The sequence below is a fragment of the Lactuca virosa genome, chromosome 8 (assembly GCF_052849685.1).
Source record: "Lactuca virosa cultivar CGN04683 chromosome 8, Lactuca_virosa_CGN04683_v6, whole genome shotgun sequence".
NCBI classification, from domain to species: domain Eukaryota; kingdom Viridiplantae; phylum Streptophyta; class Magnoliopsida; order Asterales; family Asteraceae; genus Lactuca; species Lactuca virosa.
This window is the reverse complement of record NC_136433.1, coordinates 109,080,779-109,086,045: the sequence shown is the minus strand read 5'-3', so window position 1 is coordinate 109,086,045 and position 5,267 is coordinate 109,080,779.

Here is a 5,267-nt window from a genome sequence, read left to right as displayed (position 1 = left end):
TCTACTGACCATGCTTAGAGCAAAGGCCACATCAGGGCGAGTACAAGTCATAGCATACATGATCGAGCCCACAGCGGAAGCATATGGTATATGACTCATTTCAGCTATCTCAGCTTCTGTACTCGGACTCTGAGTCTTACTCAGCTTGGCATTACTCTGGATTGGTAATTCTCCTTTCTTGGATTCTTGCATACTGAACCTCTTCAGAACCTTATACAAGTAAGTACTTTGACTAAGACTAATTAGTCTGTTACTCCTATCTCTCAATATCCTTATCCCTAGGATATAGGCAGCTTCCCCAAGGTCCTTCATAGCGAAACACTTCCCAAGCCAGGACTTAACCTCCTGCAAGGTTGGGACGTCGTTTCCTATGAGAAGTATGTCATCCACATACAACACCAAGAAGCTAACTATGCTCCCACTAGCCCTGACATACACACAAGACTCATCCTCACTCCTAGAAAAGCCAAACTCTTTGACTTTCTCATCAAAGCAAAGATTCCATCTGCGAGATGCTTGTTTCAATCCATAAATGGATTTATCAAGCTTACACACTCTATTAGGGTATCTTATATCGACAAAACCCTCTGGTTGAGCCATGTAAACATCCTCAGCCAACTTTCCATTAAGGAAAGCGGTTTTGACATCCATTTGCCATATTTCATAATCATGAAATGCAGCTATGGCTAACAATACTCTAATAGACTTAATCTTAGCTACTGGTGAGAAGGTCTCATCATAGTCAACTCCCGGAGTTTGAGTAAAGCCCTTCGCAACCAGTCGCACTTTATAAGTGTGTACCTTCCCATCCATGTCGGTCTTCTTCTTGAAGATCCATTTGCACCCAATTGTCTTACGACATGGTACATTGTCAACCAAGTTCCAAACTTGATTGTCATACATGGACTGAATCTCGCTGTCCATAGCCTCCTTCCATTTAGCAAACTCAGGGCCTGCCATGGCTTCCCTGTAGTTATTAGGTTCATCCAAATTTATTAGTGTACTATCACTAATAAACGTATCACCTTCAGTGGTGATGTGATAACCATAATAAAAATCAGGTGTGTTCCTCACCCTAGTGGAACGTCTTGGAGGTACAGACTCATCTATCGGATCAACAGGAGTTTCCTCCTCAGGTTGGTCGATAGCATTTGAGGTTCCTTCACCACTTGACTCTTGAAGCTCTTCAAGGTCAATTTGCCTCCCACTGTCCCCTTGGCTTATGAATTCTCTCTCACGAAAGACTCCTCTTCTTGCTACAAAAACCACATTATCACTGGGTCTGTAGAAGAGGTAACCAAAGGATCTCTGTGGGTAGCCGATGAAAATACACCTCTCACTTCGAGGTTCAAGCTTATCATGAGTCTCACGCCTCACGAAAGCTTCACAACCCCAAATCTTGATGTGGTCCAAATTGGGAACTTTCCCAGTCCACATCTCGTGAGGTGTTTTGGCAACCTTTTTAGTAGGGACTAGATTAAGGATATGGGCGGCAGTCTCTAAGGCATACCCCCAGAAAGAGATTGGTAACGAAGCTCGACTCATCATGGAACGAACCATATCCAACAAGGTTCGATTGCGCCTCTCAGCTACACCATTCAACTGTGGTGTCCTGGGAGGTGTCAATTGTGAGACAATCCCACATTCCTTAAGATAGTCAAGGAACTCAATGCTAAGATACTCTCCTCCTCGATCGGATCGGAGCATCTTGATGTTCCTGCCCAATTGATTCTCAACTTCCTGCTTAAACTCTTTGAACTTTTCAAAAGTTTCTGACTTATGCTTGATCAAGTAAATATATCCATATCTACTGTAATCATCAGTAAAAGTCACATAATAGCGATTAGCATCCCTTGTAGCAACTCTGAAGGGCCCACACACATCCGTGTGTACAAGGTCCAACAAACCTTCACCCCTATCACAAGTACCTGTGAAGGGTGACTTTGTCATTTTTCCAAGTAAACAAGACTCGCAACTATCATCTGACTTGAGGTCAAATGATTCCAAGACTCCAGCCTTTTGGAGTTGGCCTATGTGCTTCTTGTTAACATGTCCAAGACGACAATGCCACAAGGATGCTTTATCCAAGCTATCTGAAGAATCAATATACAACACATTATTTCCTAGATTGTCTACAACATTCACAGCTTCATATACACCATCACAAGGTAATGCTTTAAAGTAAAGTACATCATTGTAATAAACATTAATAGCACCATTTTTATTATCAAATGAAAATGAAAAACCTTGTTTGTACAAGCCATGAAAAGAAATAATATTTCTCGCCATTTCGGGCGAGTAACAACACTTATTCAAATCTAACATTAACCCATTATTAAGCAATAAAGAATAAACTCTTATCTTGGTAACAGGTGATGCTTTCCTGTTGCCCATGACTAAGTTTATCTTCCCGTGCTCCACTTGCTCACTTCTTCTTAGTGCCTGCAAATCAGTACAAATGTGAATACCACACCCTGTATCAAGCACCCAAGAATTAGCATTAGATGAGTTGTTAGACAATATTGTGTAAATACCTGCATGGGTGGGTTTAACCTTCCCATCCTTTAGATCTTGCAGATATTTGGGGCAGCTTCGCTTGAAGTGTCCCTTATCCTGGCAATAGAAGCATTGTGCTTCCTTTGGGTTTGAAGAAGGAGTAATGGGACCTTTCTTTGTCCCACTTGAAGAGGAACCATCAAGAGTCTTACCCTTGGTACCCTGCGAAGGGCTTTTCCTCTTCTTACCCTTTCCCTGCCCAATAGCCAGAACAGGGGCTGTTGAAGGAGTAGAAGTAGCAACCGCTTTACCCTTAAGGCCATTTTCAGCTGTCCTTAAGAGTCCTTGAAGTTTGCTAAGTGTGACTTCCTCCTTGTTCATATGATAAGTCATACGAAACTGATCATAACTTGGAGGTAAGGAATGGAGAATGATGTCAATCGCCATTTCCTCAGGAAAGTCAACATTTAGCTTCAGCAACCGGTCAACGAACCTTTGCATCTTCTGCAAGTGACCGGTGATGGGTTCACCATCCTTCATCCTGGCGGTTATCATGGAGGAGATGATTTCATACCTCTCCTGACGCGCACTCTGATGGTACCTTTCCATCAGATCCAGGTGCATCTCATAGGGGTAGAAATCTTCATAGGATTTTTGAAGTTCAGGAGTCATGGTGGCCATCATGATGCATGCTACTTTAGTAGCATCCTTTTCATGTGCAACAAACTCCGCAAACTCTTCAGGAGTAGCAGTGGCTTCACTCACAACCTTAAGCTCCCTATCGAGGACATATTCTTTGTCCTCATAGCGGGTAATCATTCTGATGTTTCTGATCCACTCATTGAAATTGGATCCATCAAAGATGACCTTACCACACAAGTTCATAAGGGAAAAGGAGCCTGTTGGGTTTGAGCCAGAAGCATTGTTGGAAGACATCTGAAAGGAAAGAAAGACAAGTTTCATTAGATTAGGAATCCTTAATAATTCACCCAAATGAAATATTAAGGCTAGGATCCAACAAACTATTTATAGTTGGAAGAGGGATGCCGTAATCCATACTATAAAATATTTGAAGGTAGGTAAATGACGATTTACCAATTTCCACCATAAGAACGAAATATTTTATTATTAGGTTTTATTGGTTTTGAAACTCCTAGATCTTTTGAGATACATTGAACTTTTCAATGGCATGTTTGAATCTCGATTGTGCCCTCTCAAGTTTGTGACTGGGATGCCGGGGATCACAAACAAGGTGTGAATAACCATACAAATTGACTTGGTACCCTTAACAATATTACCTAATCGATGTGTCGGTTAACCACACACGCTCCACCGATCTATAATAAGGTCAAGTTACCCTTTGCCACTCTTACTAGTCCAAGTTAGTGTGCCGGTTAACCACACACGCTCCACTAACGACTTGGTAAGGTACAAAGTGTAATTTTATGGGCTAGCACCAATTTCACATTTTCCTAAAGTAACTAAGATTGGGAATTTATAATGTATAGTTACTTTATAATTCATTATACTTTTAACGAGTATTTAAAGTCGTATCCTACCCGTTCGACTAACGACCCTCCACCGATCAAGGAAGCGGTGGGTGAGAGTGGACACCCATTAAGTCACCATTTTATAGGCAACAACCTTATACCCCCCTTATAGACCGGCTTCGTGAATGAGGCCTACTAACGGTAAGAATGACATATTCTTATACATATCTATATAATAAAATTATAATAATAGTATAAGTGTTGATTTTTAAACTTTTTAAAAATCTAAGGTTTAATTTGGAATTAAAGTATTAAAGTATAAGACTTTTCAAATTCCAAAACTTGAGGGCAAGATTTGAAACTATTCCAAGTCTCTTCAATTTGTAACTTATGAGTTTTAATGGTTCATAAAATGAAGACTCTTCATTTTATGAAACCTCTTTAGTTCTTTAATCACAATTAAAGGAAGTGACTTTTGGTTATCCATAACTTGAGGACAAGTTATGGACACCATCATAGCCATTAAGATCATGAATTAAACACACATGGTGGTTACACATAATTCCTATGATCTTCTAAAAACTCATAAGAACACAAATTCATGTCAAGCAATTTCAAGAAATCATATAAACATATACAATACTTGAAAATTGATAAAAGTCATGTAAAATGGGTTAACTTAATCATTATCATTTTGAAAAACAGATTTTACAAGTCCAAAACAGATTGGGATAATGATCTTAATCCATTTCCAGCAACAAAACTCGAAAAAACTTCCCAGCACGCTCCTACTCGCCGAGTGCATTATTCTACTCGGCGAATAGAATGAATTTGTTCATGGACTCGGCGAGTCCTCCCCATGGACTCGGCGAGTCCAGTCGTCAAAATGCAGAATTTTCGATTTTTAAGCAGTTTTGCATCAAGTATACAGAAAACAATCCTAGGCTCTGATACCACTGATGGGTTTTGAGCATTCTAACACTTCCTAAGTGTACATGCAACCCTAATAACCTTGAATCTATGTTTTCTCTATATACATGCAAATTTCTTTTTCAAGGTTATTTCCTAACTAGCATGGCATGGGGATTACATAAAACATAAAACTAGTAGAAATACATACCTTGTTGTTGCTTGGATTCCTTCAAGACTTTGTGAGCCTAGCACCCCAAATGTTGTGCCTCAAATGCTTCACACAACACCACAAGACTTGGAATAACTTGAGAGAATACTTCTAGCACTCAAAATTGGTTATGCCCTCTCTAGTAACACTATGTCCACTAG